Consider the following 14,272-nt stretch of genomic DNA (forward strand, 5'->3'; position numbering starts at 1 on the left):
GAGTACTTGATGTAAAAGAAAGGATGCTTAGGAATAGAGCTCTTAGAGAACATCTCATCAAGTGGAAGGACTGTCTCCCAAAGAGGATGTCACTTGAATTGATGAAGACATTTTATGCAAAAAACACCCCTAGTTCTTCTTGAGATGAGGACATCTTGATTCCTCTTATGAGGAGGGGATACAATATCCCTATCATAAGTTAAATGCATGCCCTCTAATAGTCACACCATGTACACACCCTCTCCCTAACTCAAAAGGACCGAAGCATGAATTCTTGCATGCATAAGAATCATCATATGTCAAATGGAGAGAGAGAGACACACACACAGAGAGAGAGAGAGAGAGAGAGAGAGAGAGAGAGAGAGAGAGAGAGAGAGAGAGAGAGAGAGAGAGAGAGAGAGAGAGAGAGAGAGAGAGAGAGAGCTTGGGGTTAAATAAAAATATTTAAATTGTTTTATCAAAGCATTCTTTTTCTTTTCTTATTCACCTTGTCTCCATCAATGCAAAAATGTAAAGCTAACAAAACCATCTTGAAGTGAAGGTGATGATGAAAACGATGGGGGAGTGATCACACCGATGAACACAAGAAGGATGAGATCATCAAAAGCTAACTATTTGTCATGATGAAACAAAGAGAGAGAAGGCAAGACAAACTATCGAGAGTAGTTGCTACGCCAACACACACACACACACACACACGCACACACGCACACACACACACACACACAGAGTACATGCCAATTTAGCTACAGAGAGAGAGGTGATCATCATGAAGGAAAGAAGAAGCTAGCTCCAATCTCACATAGAATTCACTATTATCAAATATCTATCAAAAGGATTATATAAGTAGCCTTAATGCTATGCTTGAATTTCGATATTTTTCTCCCCTCTTTCCAACAAGAGAGAGAGAGAGAGAGAGAGAGAGAGAGAGAGAGAGAGAGAGAGAGAGAGAGAGAGAGAGAGAGAGAGAGAGAGAGAGAGAGAGAGAGAGAGAGAGAGAGAGAGTGTGTGTGTGTGTGCGGAAAAAAGACTACAAAAGGATAATCAATTGGAATTCCAACTTGGCATTCCCAAAAAAATTGTAATCTCCATGGTTCCATTTGATTCATAAAATTATTCTTTCCCCTCGCTCTCTATCCACTCTCTATCACACTATTAGGCCAAATGCCTTAATCCCATATACATATATCCACTCCTCCAAGCTTACATTTCTACAATCATAGATAGTCAAATCCCTACTCTAATCCTTCATCTATCCCCATTTCGACTTATTCTTAGTCCTTCATCTTGTGTCCATGGATCTAAGAAAAATTTTATAATTTGTACTCATCATATAAACTTGAATCCCTATCTTATCCAAAATTGAAGCTAACCTTAGAATCTATCATCTCAAGGTCAAGAGCCCCTCTTAGTATCCAAGTTGTACATTCTTCATTATGATTCTAGTTGTAGTCAATATTGATAGAATGGTCAAAGTATAGATTAATTACACAATTCGAGGATCTTTACATGAGGTACCTCAAATTTGAGTAAATGGAAAATAGATAGGCCGTAGAAGAGGAATTTTCCTTGAGGTGCATTTCGCTCCCAACATAAAGCCTAGTCCATACATAGAATACAATGTGATTGATTATATTTTCAACATACAAACAAAGAAACAATTATATTTTTCTATAAGTAAACTCATTGCGTTAGGGCTATGAATCAAAAAGGCATTAGAATTAATACTCAATCTTTTTCATAAGAAAAGTTAGTGTAACAAACAATACATTATGAACTCTCATGCAATTATCCCATACCTAAAGGAGAGCTAGGTCTAATTAGGTTAATATAGACTCAACATTATCTTGACAATTGTATTTGGAGAAATTCTTTCGTTTAGAAAATTGACTAGTAAAATTTTATCTTCTTTGATTATTAAGATATTATAGGGGGTCTAGGACCAAGTTACTTTTTTATGTAGCCATACCACCTCACATATTGCCATAGTAGCACCTCTATACTTAGCCTCTGTACTTGATAAAGCAACTACAGGTTACTTTTTGCTACTCCATGTAATTGTTGCACTACCAAGGGAAAACATGAATCTGTTGGTAGATCTTGTTGTGTATCCAAACACTTGTATATCCTTATACCTACCTCATAAAAAAGTCCATAATGCAAAGTGGACTTCACATACCTCAATACACATCTAAGTGCATCTAAATGAGACTTTCTAAGCATGCTTGGAAGACCTTCTTTCAAGATTCCATCACCAAGGGAGGACTTTTAAAGTCATATGACAAATCTTGAGATGGATCCTAGTTAAGCTATGTTGAAAAGTAGAGACTAAGGGTAAGAAAACACCTAATGCCTTCATAATGTAAGAGCACAAAAATGAATGATGTCCCAAGAGAAGGTCTCTCAATTGAATTAAGGAGGCCATAAGGATTCCAAATGATTGATTCTCTTCCAAGAAGGATAGACGCTAAAGCCTACCGCAAGTTCATGACAACTTGAGTGATTGAATGGAACTTCTTGCTAGAGAGCAAGGCACTTAGATAGATTATATGCACGGATTTGTATTGCAAAGGGTTGGTTGATGGATTGCAAGAAATTATTTAATTGTTTGTGTATTATTCTAATAATGGAGGTTGCTTTTGAGGAGCATGCTTGACCTTCCCTAAGGTCACCCACTTAGCTCTTTCATTAAGAAGCTAATTGCTTGCTTCGGATGTTGGGACTAGCCCTGGATGTGAGAGGTCTCTCCGTAGGGACTTATAGTTGCCAAGAAGCTAGGATGCCTCTAGCCATAATTCTTGGGGAATACAAGGGCTAGTATAAAACTTCTATGAGCCCGAGATAGGTCTCCTAGAAGGCCCGATACTAGCTAAGGGTAGATCGGTGGTTTGCTTGTGAGTGAAATCCAATTTACGAACTAGGAAATTGACAGAATAAAGTAGTGCTTGTACAAACTTTTTGGAATAAAGATCATGTTTTCTTAAGGACAATCTTCACTTGTATTTATGTGTGTGCTAATATTACGTAAAGGAATGTATTCTAATGGGTTAATCAAGAAAGATATCTATATGTGCCAAACATAATTGTGGGATTATTAATTAGAAAACTAAAACTATACTATCAGGAAAGTAGGTGGGTGAATCTTTGACAAATTCATCCTATGAAAGGTTAGTCTTAGTTATCCGAGATGTTTTACATAAAATATTAGACTAGGAAGTTTAGAAAGAGTTGAATGTTTGACTGTCCTAGAGCATCATCCTAGATGTCAACTTAATGTTGTCTAAGGGGACAAGAGGAATACTTTACTCCATAGGTAGAGGAATTGACACATCCAACTTCCCCTTATTTCTCACTCTCTTTGAACAAAGTGTGACACTAGTCTAGTTTGGTTTGAGATAACTTGGATAAGCAATTACCCAAAACCATCACTAGAATTTTTGCTAGGAGACTTAGAAGTAAATTAGAACCATTTTCTAAGTCAATCCTTGTGGGGATGAGGTGGAGCCTCCTTGTGAGGGTAGACTCATGTGATCTTAAGTGAGGAAGTTTGGATATTCCTTGGGAGTTCTGAATGGAGTTAGGTAGATATATCCCTTGATAGACTACCAAAATTGTGCTATCGAGGGTTCACTAGATAGGCACATTACACAAGGATTTAGATAGATATCATTCACTTTCTTCATGGGAGTGTGAGTTGGGTTAAGATATCAAGTGGCTTTGAGATGATGAGGAGAAGAGAGCCCTTTGTTGGGGGTTAAAGGCTAATTGTGCCTGCCTACCTATATTTATATGTATACTATACATGCACACGTGTACATTGCAAGTGGCGAGCACCATCATGTCACTTTATTCTTTATTATTTTACTGGCAATAGAATAAGGAAAGGCAACTCATCCTTTTGGGAGTCCCTACATTGATGATGTTGTTGTAGGAAGTGGATCCAACATTGACACAAGCAGTAATAATCTCAAGTAGTGTTAGTCTTGACTTGACCTTGACCTTAACATGGCAGAGCACCTGGATGACACTCGGTAACTTGTTATACAATACAATGAGTAGACGATGATAGTGCACCATGGAAGACCAATAGCCTAATGCCATAGCTGACCTTGAGGAAGAGAGGAGACTCACAAGGATAGCATTGCAATACATTGTGAGTTATAGCTAGGAGTAAAGGGCTCAGAGGTTGCGTCAAGAGAGAGAGCTCAATGAGGTTCACAGGATGTCATTAACATTTTCCATTCATTATTTTGCTTCAACTTCTTTCTAGCTTACCAAGGAGCTTCCCCAAGACCATTTGAGCTACTCCAGGTGACCTTTGACCTTAGCATACTCAATGAGAGAGTAGCACAGGTTGCATGAATTGTGTCTAATCTACTACCCACTCTCCTTTTTTACTTGGATCATCACTCGTAGCTCTTGCTTGAGCTCCCAACACTTGGAAAACCCCTTGGTAATTTCCCTAGCATTAAAGGGCTTCATTTTGAGCTCCATTTGAAGACATCTTGATCAGTTGTACACTCACAGTTTGGTATAGACTTGCTATATACACTGTGGATAGCAAACATTGAGTTCCATAATACTTATCTAATGCTTTGATGATGCTATTTTGATGTTTGGATGTTATGAGGATACTTTGAGATGCTATTTAGATTGAATAGAGCTCATAGACTATATTTTGGTATTAGTGTTCCTTTTGTGCTTCATGATGTATGTCATGTTTAGCTTTGACCAAGAGCCTTATTTCAGTTGGAAAGCTAGATGATGATAGGTATCATGTACCTTTTGGTGATTCTTTGTATGGAAGATCACACGTGGTAGTCTTGTTTTTGCTAGAGCTACAAAAGTTAGTAGCCTCTACCCTTTATTTTTTTCTAGGTCTATTGACCATGCGTTTGGCTATAATCAATCTTCCACATGTATCTTTATAGAATCATTGCCTTGGGCACATGCCTTTGAAAGAAATGAAAGTATTGACCTATTTGCAATATCTTCTACCCTTAGATTATTCTTGTTTTGATTTATGTTATCATTGTTTGTAAGGGAGGTAGACTCATAACTCACATAAGAAGTTGGTTCTACATGTATGGGTGAGCCTTTAGCTCTTGTGCATTCTGATGTTTGTGGTCTCATGCCCTGTCATTCCTTGGGTGGCATGAAGTGCTTTGTTACATTCATAGATGATTGTGCAAACAAGCTTTAAAACAGTCCCATAAAGAAAAAATTAGATATTTTACCTACGTTTCAATGCTTTCTTTTCATGGTTGAGAACTAGACTAGGTATAGGCTAAAATGCCTATGATCTAACAGTGGGTGTGAATATGTATCTAAGGCCCTTGAGCAGCTACGTGTGGAAGGGTATTAAGCGCAAGTTGATTGCCCCATACACCCCACCCTAGAATGGTGTTGCAAAGCTCATGAATAAGACAATTTAGGAAAGAGTCACGAGCATGCTTAGTCAGGCAGGCTTACCACATCACTTTTGGATTGAGGTAGTTACTATTATCATGTATCTAATTAATAGATCCCCATGCACTACACTTGGTGGTAGAGTTGCAAAGGAGGTATGGTATGGTAAATATCCCTCATATGCACACTTGTGGGTCTTTGGATGTGAGGCTTTTTTCCATTTTCCTAAAGACAAGTGCAACAAGTTGGATCCAAAGTCGTCAAATGTATCTTTCTTAGTTATGGTAATGTAGGTGAGATGGACTATCCTCCTTGGGATCTACATGCTCGGAAGGTTATCCCACAGCCATGTTGTTATTTTTCATGAGGAAAAGATACACATGAGACCAAAGCACATGGTTGAAGTGTGCGGGGTGATCTTTCAAGAGGAGCGTCTTATTATAATATAGCAAGTCTCAGTGAGACAACCTACTATAGTTGTTGATGATGTAGTGGCCCGGAATCAAATTGTTGTGCAAGATCCTGATGTTGGATAGAGAGGATAGGCCATATAGGCCCCACAACCACTTTTGAGATGCTCTACTCCTGATTGCTATGAGGCCTCTATGGATTATGTCATGGTGACAGACTCTACTCAGCCACTTACCTATGAGGAGACTGCACAGAGGTAATTCTCATTCTTGGGAGAGGGCCATGTAGTTTGAGTTTGATTCATTTACAAAAGAACCATACATGGGACTTAGTCCTCCTAAGCCAATATGCAAGGTTGAATTGGTTGCTAGAAAAAAGGAGTTAATTTTGATGAGATATTCTCTCTTGTGGTGGTCAAGATGACTATCTACGCTTTGGTCTTAGCCTTGATTGCCACACCTAAATTTACTTGTATATTGTACATGCACACCCATATACTCTAGGTGGGAGGCACCCATCACTATCACTTCATTCTTTATTATTTTATTGGCAATAGAATAACGAAAGGCATGTCGTCACACATAGTGACTGTTGGAGTTCCCACATATTGGTCTCCCTCTTCTTGCTTCTACCTCCATAGCTCTTACTCTTTCCTGCTTCGGCTTGTGCTTCCACCTCCACTCCACCTTTTAACCTTGCTATGGATCTAGGACTCATGTGCTTTTTTTCATATGTCCCCTCACATGGTCTAGCACTATAGGCCACCAAATTGGTTGTTCATAAAACCATTGCATTTATGATGTACTTAAACACTCCTTATAGTGTTTCTTGTACCTTGTATTTTATAAAGTTCCTTGTATTATAGACCACCAAATTGTTTGTTCACAAAACCATTGCATTTATGATGTACTTAGATACTCTTCATAGAGTTCCTTGTACTATAGGCTACCAAATTCGTTGTTCACAAAACCATTGCTTTTATGATGTACTTTGACACTCTTTATAGATTTCCTTCCTGTGAGAGAGAGAAGAAAATTTCTTGTGTGTCTTTCTCACCTCCCAACCAAAGATACCCTCTTCCCACCTTCTAATCGGGTCTCTAGGGCCTGTTTTCATGGTGCACCCGACTAGTGTTCCCAAATAGACAAGTCTTGCCCAATTTAGCACGAAATCTGAGGTTATCCCCCGAGCTTTTGACCTTGGCACTTCTTGCCCTTGTCTAGGACACACTAATTAATGGCCATCTTGGGCTACTTGCCCGGCCGAAGGTTATTATGTCTGACATTCTCTCCCCCTTTTAAAAAATCATTGTTCTCAATGATTAGTGATGGGAAGTGTCGTCGAATCAGAGCTTCTGATTCCCATATATTAGTAACTGGTAGACCCTTCTAGGCAACTAGATACTCGTGGAGAGTATGATTACACAACCGTTTCTCTCTCTAATCTAGTATCTTGTATGGTCCATGGTCAATAACTGAATCATGTTCTTGCAAAGGTACCATACCATCAATTAGATTATGTGAGATATACTTTCTTAATTTGCTAACGTGAAACGTTGGATGAACACGACATCCAGGAGGAAGTTCCAATCGGTAAGCTACATCACTTAGCTTCAAAATAATATTCCATGGTCCACAGTATCTTGGAGATAACTTTGGACGTTTGCTAGTTGATAAACTAGACGACTTGGCTGGTACTTGGTGAAATTTTTTTTCTCCTAATTCAAAGATCCCACTTGACCTTTTCTTATTTGCAAAATGCTTAGTCCTATCAGCAATTTGACGTAACTTGGCTTGAGCAATTTTAATATTAGCATGTATATCAATAAGAAATTATGCCGTAGTTGGGCATTTCTCATTTGACCTTACTGTACTAGGAAAACTTGGATTCATTCCATAATTTATTTCAAAAGGAGACAAACCTGTCACCTTATGAGGTCTATTGTTATACGCAAATTCTAACAAAGAAAAATGCATATCGCAATCTGTTTGTTTATCAGATACATATGCTCTCAGCATGTCTTCTAGTATCTGATTGACTCTTTCTGTTTGACCATTTGTTTCTAGGTGATCACCAGTTGACATGTTTAAAGACACAATTAAACGACCAAAGACATGACGCCAAAAATGACCAGTAAAGATGACATCCCTATTAGACACAATGGACGTAGGTAGACCATGCAACCTAAACACATGATCAATAAACAAATCTACGACTTGTGGAGCTTCCACACTTTCGCGAGTGGCTATAAAATGAGCCATTTTACTGAATTGATCCACTATCACTAGGATAGTGCATTTTCGTCTTTGGGTTCTAGGTAAGCCGACAATGAAATCCATGGAAATACTGGAATTTGTAATGGCATTAGCACACTTGGTGGCTTCACCCTTTCTACTTTATTAACTTGACATTGAAAGCATTGTTGGACATATTGGCAAATATCCTTGGCCAACTTTGGCCACCAAAATGCCCTTCTAACAAGCTATATGGTCTTATCAATACCATGATGTCCTGCACAAGGCATGCCATGGTTATCAAACAAAACTTTCTTTCGTAGTTCCCATGCGCACTAGGAACACAGATCTTGCCTTTTCATTTAAGAAACCCATTCTCAATTGAAAGGTTCTTAAATGAGCTTGCCTTATCAAAAATAACAATAGGTAATGAACAGAAGTATCTGGTCCATCCCTAATCAAAGAGTCTCGTTCTATGGGCCTGATAAATTTTTTCCATATAAGAGTTCTCTAACTGTGCTTCCTTTATTTCTTGAAGCAATGTGCTTTCTAAAATTCTAAAGCTCATTTGATACATTATACGAGATAATGCATCAGCAACAACATTATCCTTACCCTTCTTGTATAGAATTTCCATATGAAATTCTTGCATCGTTTCAACCCATCGAGCTTGGCGCCCTCGAAGATCTGGTTGACTACAAAAATACTTAAGGGCATGGTGATCTGTATAAACTTTAAAATTTGCACCATATAGATAGTGCCGCCAAACTTTAAGGCAATGAACAATAGCATAAAGCTCTTGTTCATGAACTGGTCAATTCCGTTGACTTGGGGAAAGCTTCTCGCTATCAAAAGCTACAAGCCTGTCTTCTTGGCTAAGGACTGCACCTATCGCGATGCTAGTTGCATCTGTTTCTAAAACAAATGGTTTCTTAGGATCAACTATCTTGAGAACAGGGGCAGTAGAAACTGCTTGTTTCATAGCCTCAAAACTTTCTTGTTGCACTGATGTCCACACGTAGGACACCATAGCTTGCAACAAATCATCATAGGAGCAGCTATATACGAGTATGCATATATAAATCTCCTATAGAATCCTAACAATCCCAAAAAGGAGCGACGAGCTGTTTCATTTTGGGGTGTCGACTAGCTAAATATCACAACAACCTTCTTGGGGTCCATCTTGATCCCATCAGTAGATACAATATGACCTAAATACTCTATCTCTGCTAAACATAGAATCGTCTTGTCTGGGTTAGCATAGAGTTTTACTTTCTGCAAAGTTTCAAAGACTATCACCAAATGTGACTCATGTTCATGGATACTCTTATTATACACAAGCACATCGTCAATAAAATTTACAACAAACTTACCCATGTATGGTCTTAATAAAGCATTCATTAACATCATAAAAGTAGCAAGAGCATTTTTTAAAACAAAAGGCATAATCAAATACTCATATTGACAAAATCTTGTTCTAAAAGTAGTTTTAAAAATATATTCATCTCTTACTCTAATCTGGTGATAACCACTTTTTAAATCAATCCTACTAAAGATAGAAGCACCACCTAGAGCATCCAAGAGATCATCAATACGAGGCATAGGATATCTATGCTTTGACACTTATTTTATTTAAAGCCTTGTAGTCTACACACATTTGAAAAGAACCATCTTTCTTTTTTACAAGTAAAACAGGGGTTGCAAAGGGTGAAAAGCTAGGTCTAATCAATCCTTTCCTTAAGTACTCATCCACCACCTTATGGATTTCATTCTCCTCTTGTAGACTCATCCTGAACGGGGGTCTAGCAACAACTAGATTAACTCTTGGGACGAGCTCAATCCTATGCTCCACATTCTTACAAGGAGGTAAACCAAGAGGTAGTTCAGATTTAAATACATCAAAAAATTGGGCTCTTATTTTACTTGATAAGGCCGAAGGGATACTTGTGGAACTTCCACCTTTATCCGTGTCATCCTTTGACACACATTTAGAAATATTTAAAATATAATAAAAGTGAAGAGACTTACAGTCAATCTTAAGTGCCGTGGTCAACAAAAGAATATTCGCTTCTTGGAGATTTGGTTCTTTGCGAATCAACCATCGTCGCCCCTCGTGCTCAAATTGATAAATATGAGAAGAGAAGTCAATGATAGGTCTCTTCTTTACGTGCCACTGCTTGCTCAACACTAGGTCGAATCTTGTAAGCCATGTAATTTCAAAATCCAATCTGTCCTCATATGACTGGATTTGTACAGGGAGGTCAACAACTCGATCCCATGTCTCTGTACCCATCTCGTCAGCTAGCTCTACCGAATAACTATATTCTGAAGGAGTAGTCTTATTCAGCTTCTTGACGAGATTAGAGCTAATAACATTATGTGAAGAGCCCATATCAAATAAAATATGCACACGGTAGCTCTTCTGAGCTATGAAGAACCACACATCTAGAGCCCTTGTTTGCTCATCTTGAGGGACAAAATTGTTATAAAACAATGTCTTAAATGCAATCCAAGTAAACGGCTCTACACGATCCTACTCAATTTTCCGCCACCAACGATGAGCGGCATCCATGTGATTATATGTAGCTTGATGTATCTTTAAAGCATCCTCATGAATATGGCATAACTTAAAACATTGCTCCCATTTAGAGAGCCAATGTTCAAGTGAATTTGCAGTCCTTTGTGCCGCCGTGCCATTGAACTTAGGCGGCTTAAGGTCTTTACGCTGCCACTTAGCTTCTAGCAATGGAGGAACGACTATGGAGGACATGTACAACTTGCATGCAGGCATACATGCATCAAGTAAACTCTCATCTAAAGGTCTCTTGCCTTTATCCAAAGAATTTCGAGTTAAAATTTGTATTTGTTCAAGCAAAACTTGCATAGTGCCTTCCAAACTAGAAAGACGATTATGCACATCATTAGATGAAGAGGGCAACTTGTCATCATGCATAAGAGGTTCTTCCTCTACATCAATGTCATTCAAAGGCATATCTTCACTGCCTGACATGATTGATTAATTGATTTTTTTTTTTTTTGGATTGATAATTCAAACCAACAAAAGCAAGGCAAACATAAATACAATGTACTTTCAAAAAATTGTTATGTTTCCACACAAGTACTATCCACAAGAAGCATACATGTCAAAAGCAGGCCTCTTTGTACATTTCAAACAAAAGTGCAAAGCTGAATAAGTCACCAAATCCTCTTTGAAACCATGCATAAACATCCAAATGCACAAAATCCACACTCTCAAGCATACATAGATGCACTCAAAGTAGTGAATTTTAAGCCCCAAAAGGTAGAGATAGTGCATATCTGGCACCACGAAAGCAATTTGAAATGTTCTCGCTAGTCCTTGCCAATCAAAACTAGAGGTCAAATATGGTGAAATTTGATACTCATCGATGCAAGGAAACCACAGGAACTGACAGCACTTGAATCGGAATCCATTGGGGCCCAAAAAATCCCAAAATTTTCTCGCCTCAAGAGGTCACTTTGGCACAAAATTTCAGAAGTTCTCCCAAGCTCATTAGCAATGATAATACTTCAGAAGCTTGTCTTCAAATCATTCCCAAAGTTCGTGAAATCAGTTTTTGCAATTTGGATGTTGTACCAAGAAGTTATAGATCTTGGAAAATGTGCTCAAAAAGAGGAGAAAACACCCTCTTTTTTTTACAAGGGGATGGGGAGCTCACAAGCTTAGTAAAAAGGGGATTCTATCCCACATGTAGAGTGCCACAAGGAATTTACCAAGGATAAAAGGTGAAAGGGAGGTGGTCATTCTCTCAAGTAAAAGAGAGAGAGCTCTCTTGTGTGATGGAGTGTGCATTGGCCTTCATGGTGCTATTGGTTTGTTGTTGGCTCACGTGATTGGGTCATTGGGTTGTTGTTGGGCCTTGTGGTAGGTTCTGCCACCTATAGATGTACTTTTGAATTAATTTTTTAAAAATTAGATGGGTTATTGTGCCAAAGTGCTCGTGCAACGGCGGGGTTCCTTTTACAATTAACATCCAGTTCATTTTATTTACAATGTTATGATGTGCATTCTGTTAATTTGGTGTGTGCAACGGTCAGTTGATTTTTATTACAATGAAATGTGTGTTATGGTGCAACACGAGAGAGGAAAAAAGAGAAAAATCCTGGCAATGTGTGGGTCTCGTCTCTGCAAAGTCTGAGACGATGTTCTCGAAAAAGGAAAGGCGCAATCCACAAATATTCCACACAACAGACAAAAGGGCGACTAAACTAGTCGTCCTGTCGTACAGAAAAATGAAAAAACAACTAACACATTGACAAAACATGCAAACTTGCCAAACGTTTTAGATGTCAAATAAGTTGATTTTGTGAGGTGATGTGCCTTTCTTTTTCTTATTTACTAAAATTATAGTCACAACTCACCTTTATGTTGAAAGTATAGAAACCACATATGGCACAACCGTAAAGGCTATAGAAAGCACCAAAAGTATGGTTGTATGACAAGGGTACAACCATATATGTACATTATGTATGTCCTATGTAGCACCATTGTTCATGAAAACATTTTTTATAGTAAATATAAAAACCTTTAACTCAAAATTTTGATGAGATTTTTGAATAAAATAAAATCGATGTTATTCTTATGATTGAAATTTTTACTAAGTCCATTGTTCTAATCCTTTTCTTTAAATTTTAAAGGTGTTTTTGAAATTATTGCAGGGTTGCACAAGAAAACTGGCAAAGAATGATGAGAAATTCCCCCTAAAAGAGGGGAAATCTGATGTTGTTGCTGCAAGCAGGAATGCAACAATTCATCGCCTTGCAACATGCCCATCATGGTTGGATGGTCATCAGTGGCATCACCAATGCTTCCAAGATGAGGGAAAGTTTGTAAACGGTTGCAACTGCAACCTCTTTGTTGTCATGAGCAAGACAACATCGAACAAGGGAAAAACATAGGTAGAGGAGGTTACAAACTTGGTGTGTGACTCTCTTCTCTCGTGGAAAGAATGGTGTGTGGGAGTGAGGTGGAGTGCCACCTGCGAAAAGTGGATTACTTGGCACCAAACCGACCGTTTGGGGCAGTTTTGGCGCCAATGGTACTATTACCACTTATGGATGCACACGTGGAGGCTTCAAGACTCTCCTCCACCACGTTCTCGGCAGATAAGACCTCCACCCCCGGGGATAGTCAGCATGCCGCAATAGGTGCTCATGCCAATAGTCTAGTCATCTCGCAAGGGCTACCTCCTCACCCCCCTCAAATGAGGGCTGTAACAAACCATGTCGGGATATCTCCTCTCCATCATGGAGCTAACATCCCCCCCCCCCCCCCTGATCCTAAAGCAGCTCTGTCCCCCACCCCACTTCTTTTCGGCACATTTACGGGGTTCTCTTCGTCCAAAAAGGACAGGACAATGGCATCCCACTCCCCGTCTACTGATCACCAAGGAAGATCCCCTATCAAGGATCCTGGATCTGGAGGAACCATGGCGGAGGTATATAGTAGCACATACAGTTAGAGACCCCACCCCTCTTTGTTGCAACATCAGTCATCCCAACATGTTGAGAAAGGTAAAAGCTTCACACCCATACCCCCGGCCCCAGTCGTCCCCACTCAGGCAAGAAGCCCTTAAAGGCCTCACCAAGTACCAGCAAGGAGTGCTCAGGAAAGGCATTATGGGAAGCCGTGGCATGCAGACTTCAAGGAGATCTGGACCTTCTGCCCTTGTGCTGGATGCCGACTTCCCCCCCCCCCCCCCCACTCGACCCCCAACCGATTCCAACGAAGAAGCGGACCAAGAAGGTACGTTCTTGGTACAAATCCCAAATGAGGGTGTCTTTCATTGGATAAAAGAGTATCAAGCTAGAGCACTGTATGGTCTTTGTCACGGGCCGCATCCGCCAACAGAAGTCCTTAGAGCTTGGATGAGAGATCATTGGCAACTCCTCGATATCAAGGTACTGTATGCTAGGTATCTTCCCAACAACTACAGCCTATTCACCGTCTAGGCCATGTCCTTTGGACAATGGATGCTCAAAAGCTCCCCCGTTAACCCTGTTTAGGTGGGATGAATCCTTTGACCCTCTCGGTGTCCCAAGCTGAGCAAAGTACCTATATGGGTCGAGTTCTCCAACCTCCTTGACCATTATTACCCCTTCCTTCACTCCATAGCTGCCCCCATAAGCAAAATCCTAGGGCAACGCCCTTGCTCGAACATAAACCCGAGATGGCACCC

The sequence above is a fragment of the Lygodium microphyllum genome, chromosome 16 (genome assembly GCF_053477565.2).
Source record: "Lygodium microphyllum isolate KBCC chromosome 16, Lygodium_microphyllum_v1.1.10, whole genome shotgun sequence".
Classification (NCBI taxonomy): Eukaryota; Viridiplantae; Streptophyta; class Polypodiopsida; order Schizaeales; family Lygodiaceae; genus Lygodium; species Lygodium microphyllum.